Below are 12,088 nucleotides of genomic sequence, written 5' to 3'. Positions count from 1 at the left end.
GCAACTCCTAAATATTTCATATCAAACTTACTAGCAAGCATACACTTTGTAGCTTTTATATTAGCAAAGTCTTTGCTCATTATAAGCATATCATCTACATATAGGCATAAAATAACTTCCTGATTTGGAGTATCTTTAATGTAAACACATTTATCACATTCATTGATCTTAAATCCATTTGACAACATGGTTTGATCAAACTTTGCATGCCATTGTTTTGGTGCTTGTTTTAGCCCATAAAGTGACTTAATAAGTTTGCACACTTTCTTTTCTTTACCAGGAACTACAAAACCCTCAGGCTGTTCTATGTAAATTTCCTCTTCAAGCTCTCCATTTAAGAAGGCTGTTTTCACATCCATTTGATGAATTTCAAGACCGTATACTGCAGCTAGTGCAATTAACATCCGAATTGATGTAATCCTAGTCACTGGCGAGTATGTGTCAAAATAATCAAGACCTTCTTTTTGTCTAAAACCTTTGACAACAAGTCTTGCTTTATATTTGTCAATAGTTCCATCGTCTTTCATCTTCCTTTTAAATATCCATTTTGAACCCAAGGGTTTGTTCCCTGGAGGAAGATCAATCAACTCCCAAGTATGATTGCTTAAGATTGATTCAATTTCACTATTAACAGCCTCCTTCCAAGAGGTTGAGTCACTAGACAACATTGCTTCCTTGAATGTTTGAGGCTCACTTTCAAGAAGAAATGTTACAAAATCTGATCCAAATGAAGTAGATGTCTTTTGACGTTTACTGCGTCTTGGACTTTCTTCATTTTGTTCATTCTCTTTTGGTTCTTCTCTGGGTTGTTTAGATCCCCCACTAGATGACTCAAGTCTAGTTTTATACGGATAGATATGTTCAAAAAATTCAGCACTATCTGATTCCATTACCGTATTATCATGAATATCCGGATGTTCGGACTTATGAACCAAAAATCGACATGCCTTACTGTTTGTGGCATATCCAATGAATACACAATCCACAGTCTTAGGTCCTATTTTTACCCTCTTAGGTATAGGAACTTGGACTTTGGCTAGACACCCCCACACTTTGAAATATTTCAAATTGGGTTTTCTACCTTTCCATTTCTCATATGGAATTACATTTGTCTTTGAGTGAGGCACTCTGTTAAGTATCTGATTTGCTGTAAGGATAGCTTCCCCCCACAAGTTCTGTGGTAAACCTGAACTTATAAGTAATGCATTCATCATTTCTTTTAAAGTTCGATTTTTCCTTTCTGCAATTCCATTAGACTGAGGAGTGTAGGGAGCAGTAGTTTGATGGATTATTCCATTTTCTAAACATATTTCTGCAAATGGAGATTCATATTCTCCACCTCTATCACTTCTGATCATTTTGATCTTTTTATCTAACTGATTTTCAACTTCAGTTTTATATTGCCTAAATGCATCTATTGCTTCATCCTTACTATTTAGCAAATAGACATAACAATATCTAGTGCAATCGTCAATAAAAGTTATGAAATACTTTTTCCCACCACGTGATGGTGTTGACTTCATGTCACAAATATCAGTGTGAATCAATTCTAAAGGATTTGAATTCCTTTCAACAGATTTATAAGAATGCTTAGCATACTTAGATTCAACACAAATTTGACATTTTGATTTATTGCACTCAAATTTTGGCAAAATATTTAAGTTAATCAGTTTTCGCAAGGTTTTGTTATTAACGTGTCCCAAACGTTCATGCCATAAACATTTAGACTCAAGCAAGTAAGAAGAAGCAAAATCTTTATTCATATCAACTGCAATTACATTGAGTTTGAAAAGGCCATCACTAAGGTAGCCTTTTCCTACATACATATCATTTTTGCTTACTACTACTTTATCAGAAACAAATACACATTTAAATCCATTCTTGGTCAGAACTGGAATTGAAACTAAATTCTTTCTCAATTCTGGAACATATGAGACCCTATTCAAAGTCACCACCTTGCCTGATGTCATCTTTAATAGGACTTTGCCAGTTCCTTCCACCTTTGCAACAGCGGAGTTTGCCATAAACAATTTTTCATCTGTAAGTGCTGGAGTATATGATGAAAATAATTCTTTGTTGGCACAAACATGGCATGAGGCACCAGAATCTATCCACCATTCTCTTGGATTTCCAACCAAGTTACATTCTGAAAGCATTGCACAGAGATCGTCCATTTCTCCTTTGGATTCAGCCAAGTTTGCTTGATCCTTCTTTTTCTTGTCCTTCTTAGGACCCCGGCATTCATTAGCCCTATGACCATGTTTACCACAATTAAAGCAGTTTCCATTGAATTTCTTCTTAGGAGGATTGCTTTTTGGACCAGATGCTTTCTTTCTTTTCTTTAATTTTGTGGAATCTTCTTCAACAAAATTTACTCCAGATATTGCTGAATTACCACGTGACCTCTTTTCTGCAGCCTTATTATCCTCTTCGATTCTCAACCTTACTATGAGATCTTCAACAGTCATCTCCTTGCGTTTGTGTTTCAAGTAGTTTTTAAAGTCCTTCCACAATGGAGGTAACTTTTCAATAATTGCAGCCACTTGAAAAGCATCATTCACAATCAATCCTACATTAAAGGTTATGTGAGTATTAAGGGAAAACTTAATATTTCTAACATAGGCATTAAATAAATTTATACCTTCAGCAAGGAGATCATGGATTATGACCTGCAATTCTTGAACTTGGGTGACGACAGTCTTACTGTCTATCATCTTATAGTCCAGAAATTTTGCCACAATGAATTTCTTCATTCCGGCATCTTCTGTTTTGTACTTCTTTTCTAAAGCATCCCAGAGTTCTTTTGAGGTTTTGGCATTGCTGTACACATTGTACAAATCATCTTGCAGACCACTCAAAATATAATTTTTACACAAAAAATCTGAGTGTGTCCATGCTTCTGTTACCAAGAATCGTTCATCAGCCGGAGTTTCATCTGACATAACAGGAACATTCTCATTGATGAACTTCTGCAGACTCAACGTAGTGAGATAGAAGAACATCTTTTGCTGCCATCTCTTAAAGTCGACTCCAGAGAACTTTGCAGGTTTCTCAGCCGGTGCTAAGGCAACATTTGAACGATTATGTGCAACCGTTGTTTTTGCAGCACTTACTGTTCCAGCATTTGTTTGACTTGAATTAGTCATTTTTTTTTCTGTCACAAATGGCAGATAAATTAAGTATTAAAAATACTAACAGTAAAGAACAAATCTTTACACAAACTGTTTCTGATTTAACGATAAAGTTTTTATGTTCTTTTAATCGTTAATCGAATAAATTTTAAAAATTCAAGCAGAGTAGAAAACCATAAAGGTTTTAATCTCCAGAAACCTCAAATACAGAAACTATTAAATTTCTTAAGATTGTTATTCTTACAATAACTTGTATTTATAAAGTTAATAAACAGAAACAGAAACAAAAATAAGATGAAGCAGAATAATATAGAATACAAGAATTAATCCGAGTCCACAGAAACTACTGTGTGTCCTTAAGAAATTTAATCCCCTCACTGTACCCAAGGTTATGGATTAATTTCTCCCAAGATAAAACGGATTAAACCTGTTAAAGAAATAGCGGTACCTCAAACTTCTTTAACTTCAACGAACTTAAGAACAGCAACAAGTCACACAGACTCAGTCGATCGACACTTTGATTTTATTTGAGAGAAAAATAAATGCAGAGAAAGAAAGATTTTCAGTGATCAAAAAATCAAAAATTGACTTCCTTTTATAGCCATTTTCAGCAAGGAACATGTCTGTTCAGTGAAATCTGTTCAGACCCATTTTATCCAGAAAGTTGTGTCTTTTGGAAAAAATAACAACTTTTCAAAAAATTGTGTCTGTTAAGAAAATAACTACTTTTTGGAAAGTAACGACTTTTCGAAAAGTAACGACTTTTCGGAAGGAGTAACAACTTTTCGGAATGTTACTGCTACCTGCAAATTTATAAGAAATGACTTTTCATTTGCACTTTGCAAATGACTTTTCATTTTCCCTCCAAAGTAGTTCCCTCACTTTTCATATTTTCTCTTTTCTTTTTCCATTCACACTTGCTAAAACCCAACATTAAATAGTTTTATTCATGTTCATTTTGACTAGTGCAAAAAAAAGGAAATTTTCTTTTATGAATGTTAAAGAGAAGTAATGACCTTATTACAAATATTTGAAAGTGTAGGGGTGTCTCTTTATGTTATTTAATTGTATACTCATAAATATTGCATATACATAACCAATAGTAATGAGTACATAGTTATAGTAATCAATTGTGATTTGATCGAATGCAATGTTAGAGTTGGAAAAAAATAAAATAAAGTACTGTTAAGATTTTAAAAGTGAAAATACTTCTAATGTTCTTGTTGTTGAAAGTGATATCAATTCTTAACACATTATCTAGAAAATAGTGTGGTGATACATGAGAGGTACAAGAAGTAAAGTTCTTAATAAATTAGTATTTTTGTTGTACTAGAGGGGTACACTGACATTTTATGGATTTTAAAATCTATATGTGGTTCCCAAGCAATAACAGTTGTAAAAAATAATTGTTTCAACGAAAATATTTGATATGTGAGTTTTAGACATAATGTGACAAGGCAGCTACAGTGAGATGAATTATTTACGTATATAAATAATGTGTAATTGAAGGTGAATCTGATCAATTGATTGACTAATGAAACATCGAGGGAAGTAATATTTTAGTCAATTATATTTGCGAAGATCAACAATGATGGTAACCCAATATATGTGATTGGAGATCCCATAGACTAGGCTCATATTGGTAATAACAAGTTATTAGTTGATCAAGTAAGGTAATTATAAAGTTATATTCCTCGTATGATGTGTGAATATAGTGGAACAGTTTATAAGAAAAAGTGAGGTTGAGTTAAACTCTTAAGCCAAGTCATATCCTTTATAGGTGGTGCATTGCTCTGCATAACACACTTGATAATTGAACCTGTATGAATGTGAAGTGGTGTCGCTTCTATGAAATTGTGGCAAATTTCTAGAGCACTCATGCATATCAGGACACATGCATGACCTCTTAGCGCAAAATCACAATAACGACAAAGATTGTGTGAGCATAATGTGATAGAATAAGACGGTGGATTTACAAAAGAATTATTGGTTCATAGAAGTTCTAAACTTCACAGATTGTTTTGTATGTTTAATCTTGTTTTATCAAGGTCTTGTCCATAGTCTACGGACACTAGATTCGCTGTATTAGACTCATAAATGAAAATCCAGCAAAACTTATTTCATTCTATTTCTTTATATTCTTTTGAGATATATAGAGGATTGTTGAAAAAATAATTCTATTATCTCAAAAAAGAAGTATTCATATTATTGTCTAGTTTCATGTCTCATTTAATAGCATTGAGTGGCTAGTAATACTCCTTTAAATCTAATGTTTCTTTTTGACAAATTGAATCATTATCTTTATTGTCATTAACCCCTAATTGTTATATCTTTATCGACAATTCTCTAAGACAACTATCCACTAGTCTTGGAGACTTTATTATTATTCTTCAATTTTGAGATGTTTAATTCTTTTGCTGAACGCTAGAGCTACTAATTGGTCCATTTGGTTGCCCATTTAAGCCTCCTTTTATTTACTCTCTCATGAGGAAGTATAGAGAAGATTATACTTTCACATATATTCTAGTGTTCGATTTTTCGTTGATTTAATTTTTGTTATTTTTTGGCTCCTAGTATTATATTAGAAAAGCTTGTTGAATCTGGGGGATACACTCATACCGGGTGAAATATCCTTAAGGATATTGTCTTTCGACACTCCTCAAGCTATGACAATTTCCTATAAGAGTTATTGGTGAAGTACAAACTTTGGTGAACTCGATACAAATGTTCATGATGAAGATATTTTCCGTAAGATTTTCAACATGTAGCCTTACACTACTAACTTAGGCTTAGTCTAAGTTTTCTGAGTCCAACAAACTCTAATGATCCAAACAACTTAACATATAAGAATCTCATAACAATAGAAACTTTATTAACCAAATACTAAATCTAAGTAGTGAAAAGGCACTAAACAGTAAATGACTCCTAACATAGTCGAGTGTCTTTAATGTCCATTTTCACTTAAGAAAACATTAATTTATGGGGGATTAATTATAGAGGTTAACATTAAATTGCTTCTGATTAGGGAGGTTTGAATAACCCCGTTAATATCTGTACAAATTGTGGGGGTGATTAGCTTTGGTAACCCCTTAAAAATAAAATTAAAATTTCATTATTTATAATATAAAGGCGAAAATATTTTCTTTTTTCCTGTCATTCCGCAAAGCTATTGTACCAGATAAGTGTTCCTTCTCCTCTTCTCATATTTTCTCTCAATTTCTCTCCAATTAACATCATAGGGTTTCTGTGCATAGCAATGTGTTGGAGAAGGAAACAATGGCATCTGAGTCGATTGCATTCACCAGCCTCATTGATATCAACATCTAGAAGTTCGGATTTTACATTGTCAACATCATGGATGTGTATGGAGCTATGACATGAGTGTGCTGGATCGTTAATTTCTCTGCGGAAGAAAGTATACCTACCTCAAGGTTACTTGAAACATCTCTCTAAGCATCCGGAGAAAATTGAAGGAAAGGTATCATATAAGTCTTAAATTAATTATTGGTGACAATGTTGACCAAAAAAAGGTCAAAGACACTTAAATAGTTGATTAAGTTAATTGAGAACTCAATTAATATTTTCAAAAACTTAAAATCTTTTAATAAATACAAAACAATCCACACACTAAATAAATAAACTTTTCACTTCTCTCTCTCAAACACGTTCTCTTCTCTCGGTTGCGTAGCAACGATCTTCTCATAATTGAAATTGCTTCGTTCGTCCAACCAGCTTTTCCGACAAATTTCCACTTTCGACGCCTAACTTTTGAGCTTCCAGTTCATCTATTTTAATTTCAGCCAAGAGAACATCGATTTGCGGGTAAAGCTTTGTTTATTTGAAAAATTAGAATTTTTGATTCATATTTTTTAAAGAAATACTGGAATGAACAAATCATTTTAGGTGTTTTCCGTTACAAAATTAGAACTTTTTAGTTTAAGTTTTATTTATTGATTTCATTCTTTTTAGTATATCAAAATGTTATCTTAGTCCTTTTTATTCACTTTTATATAATATTTGATGCTCGTTGTAGTTTTAGCATATGCTTTAGTGCAATTTTAGTCTGTTTAAGTTGTCGTTTAGTTTAGATATTGCTGTAGTTTTGATAAGTTTTGGCTGTTGGTTTTGTCATGCCCCGAGCAACCCCCGAGACGCGGACATGGAACTTAGGACCACAAGTGACCCTAGCTAATCCAGCTATCATGATAATGAGCATACTAAAGATAATAAATTAAATACGGAAGCTAAATCATAATTTAAACTTAAAAGATGGGGAATGCATATATTTTATAACTGACATATTTGGAAACGATGAGTTTAATACAAAGGAAATATTAACTCAATACTAAGCTGAAACTAACTATGTCTGAAATAAGTCTCTAACTGACTAGAAATTTTCCGACAAGCCCCAACTAAGTCTAGCAAAAACTTACACTAAATGACTAAAAGACTGAAATTAACTCATGACTATTGTCCTCGAAGAATGAGTACTCACCACTGAATCTGCTAAACTGGGGATCGAAAATCAATCTATGCGTGATCTGGATGCTGAGAAACTAAACCTACATCACGAGAAGATGTAGCGCATGTATGCGTCAGTACTTGAAGATATTGAGCATGTAGGATAGAGTAAAGCTGAAATAGAACATAACTGAACAAGCACAAAAGCAAGTATAATAATTTGAACATGATATGCTGAATTCTGAGTTAACTGGATGCAATGACCAAATTTATTACATGATGAGACTAAATGATAACTGAACTAAAAATATGGGCAATGCATTAGAGTTTGACTGATATATGGGAGCTACTAATAACCGATAATAAAATCACATGAGCTAAATGTGGAGTACGATGTATACGCCCCATCGAGAGGTCCCAATATACCCTACCAGAGGTATAAAGGCATGTTGAATGCCTTGAATCGGACCCGTTACAAACAGAAAGGACGGGGGTCTCGCTGCCCGGTCAGCGAGTCGGGGGGTCCAGGGGGGCGACGCGCCCCCTGGCCTGGGGGTCCGGGGGGGCGGAGACGCCCCCGGCTCGACGGTATACAATGTTATTGTATTGGGCCCTTAATTATCTGTTAATTCTGTATGTTGGGCCCAAGCCTGTTAGGGCGTAGCTTAGCACTATATATAGACGCTATGGCAAACCCTATTCCGTAATTCTGTTCTTGCCTCTCTATAATAAAACTGCTCTCCCTCTTCCCCGTGGACGTAGCCAATTTATTGGTGAACCACGTAAATCTGTTGTCTTGTTTTTCGCGTTTATATTTTCTCGTATTATCTCAAATTCCGCATAACAAGTCATGCTGACATGATCACTAAACTGATAGCCCACATAGAGAACTTATAACCTACTTGGCTAGTAGTTCTGGGACTAATTTGGGTACGCTGAATCCTAGTCCAACCCGATATTATGCTACTCCCATTGATTAATGTAGTTAACTAATTATGTCTAAATATTCTATAAATACTGGATAGCTCAAAACTGAACATGCAAACTGAGTATGGAATATTTAATGTGATAATGATGTGTTAAAACACGAGGCATGTATAATTGAATAACAGAAATATCTGACCTAGCATGTGTAATTCAAGAACTAAAGAAATACATAACTAGGGTTCTAAAATTCATGCAATAATCTTAGTAATAACATGATAATCTGATTTGGAACATATAACTAATAAATTCATGAAGTTCTGTTGAAGTTCTAGAAACCCTATGTCTAATCATGATATGGGAATCAAGAATCTGATTGAAAACTAAGTACCCAATTGGTGAAAGGAACCCACTAGTGAAATCCCACATACCTGGTGATGAAATTCACGGAGAAACACTTAGATTTCGGGCCTGGAACTGTTGGAACCTTGTTTCTTTCTTAAACTACCGTTCTTGACTTTTTTCGCCTTTCTTGCTTCTAATATTTTAAGTTTTGACTAATGATTTGATTTAGATAAGTTTTAGTTATGTTTCTAGGCTTAATATGACTAAAATATGATGATTTAGGGTCAAAATGACGTATCTGAGGGTTTCAACGAAGTTGAAAAAGACCAAAAGACCCATGAGTTATTTTTGTTGGACCAAACGACGACCTGGACTCACGGTCCATCGTTCAATCGACGGTCCGTCGTTTGGGTTCGTAGGTTGGGTCTGTTCGACAAGCCTTTATTAAAACGGACATAACGTTTTACTCGGAGGTTTGATTTTAGCAAGGTTGGTGGCTATGGAAACATATTTCAATTATCTATCTTTGGGTATGTCATGAGACACCTAATTCATTTTGTGCTAAGAGTTATAATCAATTAAAGTTGACCCAACTGTATTTCCCACCTAACTGTCTGTTAGTTTCCACCTATGGTCAGACCTACGGACCGTAGATCGAATGACGGTCTGTGATAGTCACCCGTGGTTCATATCAGCGAGTGGGTGAATGGGTTATTGATTGAAGGAAGCAGACTACGAACTGTAGTCTAACCTACGGACCATAGGTCAATCCGTCATGCAACACTTAGTCAAATTTTCTTTGGATGAGATTTTGGGGGTTTCTGACTCTATCGACGGATGTGCAGGACGGAACGTGGGTCAGGCTACGATTCGTCGATGGCCACCGTTGATTGTACCTTGTCACACCACTTTTTCGTGCAAGCGGTAGGGTTTTTCCAATTTAAGTGACGTTATTAATTAAGGGATTAATTTAATTTTTTCATAGTCGCCATTTGAAATTGAATTATGGTGTTCCAAGTCACCTTTTTGTTTTAATCCCTAACTAGAAGGAAATGACTCTTTATTTTTGTTTGCGAACCAGAAATTCAGGTAAGGAATTCTGTTGACCGAGGGGAAGGTATTAGGCATCCCTCGAGTCCCGTGATTCTAGCACGGTCACTTTTATTGACTTATACTAATTTAAAAATATTTTTGGATATATTACTTTCAGACCATGAATTGTTTGCATTTTTATTGATGAACTTTTATTCGGTCTCGACCTAGATACGTAACCGTATTCTTGGTTTTCACGATTAGAGACATAACTTTCTTTTTTCCACCACACTTATAAATTAACCTTATTTTCTATATATCTTTACATTAAATAAATAAAAGTTGATTGAATTACAGGACAAGGTGCATCACAGCATCATTGAGGTTTTATTTTTAATGCCTCAAAAAAAATATGTAACCACATTCATAATCAAAAATAAATATTTTTTTATGTGCCTACATGTTTGTGTAAAGTTAAAGAAAATACTTAGTCTTTCTAAAGAAAAATAAAATAAAATAAAATAAAATACTCAAATTCTAGGATAAAATTTTGGATCATATTCATATCTTTTTATTTATATTTCAATATTTTGTTTACTCTATTATAATTAATATCAACATTAAGTATATATGTTCTACTCAAACAAACAATAACACATTGTTAAAAATAAATTTCATTTTTGTTTGTTAGAATAAAATAATAATAATTTATTTATTTAATTATTTTTAGTCTAATCATATGTACTTCATCATTATTATTTAAATCAAGATAAGAATAATGTTACGGTCCATTTATTTTTAAAAGATCACAAATAAAAAAAAATAAAAAATCATCAATGATTGCAACCTACATTCATAAAATAGGGATATAATAACTAACAAATTAATCATTTCAATCAAATTAATAAATAAAATAAAATATAAGAAAATTTTTCATAAAATAACATCAAATTCCATAAATAGATTAAAAAAAGGCAAGAAAAAGTTGAATACCACAAAATCTGGATGGAACCTCGACTAGAACACTCACAATTTTTTTTATATGAATGAGTGTTGTGATTTTCCTTCTTTTCCTTTCTGTTTCTTTTGTTGTTTGTTGGTGTGTTTTTATTTTTTCTTTATTGCTGAAAATTTTCTGATTTGGGAGTGATTCTAATCCTCTCTTTTTTTTCATGTGTTTTTGCTGAACTTTTTTTCTCTTTTTTTTTTGTTTATGTGTGTATATATATTGTGTAGGGTGGTTTGTGAGGGAAGTAGTGGGTTGATGGTTGTGGCAAGTCGTAGAAAATGGGGATAGAAGTGGGGGTTAAGATACTATTTTTTAATAATCAATATAATAATAAAAATATTTGCTAATTATAAAAATAAAATAATAATTGAATAGATAATTATAATATAGAAATACTAGCCTATTATTGATCTTAATTATAAAAAACATATTTTTTTTTGTAATTTCTCTTCTTTTTTTTAAACAAATAAAAATAAAACTTTACATTCAAAAGTGATTTTAATTTTGTTGTTTTCAACTCTTTTTAAAATAAACTTAGTAAAATAAGATAACATTTAAAATATTTATAAAAAATTTAAAATCTATGAAGGGTATAAAACTTAAATTCGGTCAAAATTTATGTGTCTCAGTTTGCCCTCTATGACTGGAAACACGAAGAGTTTTCAGACAAAGAATAGACAAAGTGATAAGTTTTGACCGAACTCTTATTTGAGAGACCAAAATTTGTGCGATCGAGTCCTTGTTTTGGACATCCTACATATACCGGGTGATAAGGGAATCAGGTGTCACGACCCAAAACGAGCCGCGACTGGCACCCACACTTATCCTACTATGTGAGCGAACCAACCAATCTAATCCCCAACGTTTTAACCATAATGAACAAAATACGATGCGGAAGACTTAAAACTCATTAACGAAATCAATTAAATAACTTCTAAAATTCAGCATTCATTATTTATTCCCAAAACCTGGAAGTCATCATCACAAGAACATCTATCCTCAAATTACTAATCTAAAAGTATCTAAGAAGCTAAAATAAGTAAAAAGCTAGTCCATGCCGGAATCTCAAGGCATCAAGACATGGAGAGGAAGATCCAGTCCAAGCTAGAAGCAATAGCTCACCCTGAAATCTGGCTTGATGAAGACTGGCTAGAGTTGCGGTTGAGTTGAAGACGATGGCACGTTT

This window comes from Solanum pennellii, chromosome 10 (assembly GCF_001406875.1).
Source record: "Solanum pennellii chromosome 10, SPENNV200".
Taxonomy (NCBI): Eukaryota; Viridiplantae; Streptophyta; class Magnoliopsida; order Solanales; family Solanaceae; genus Solanum; species Solanum pennellii.
This window is presented reverse-complemented; position numbering follows the sequence as displayed.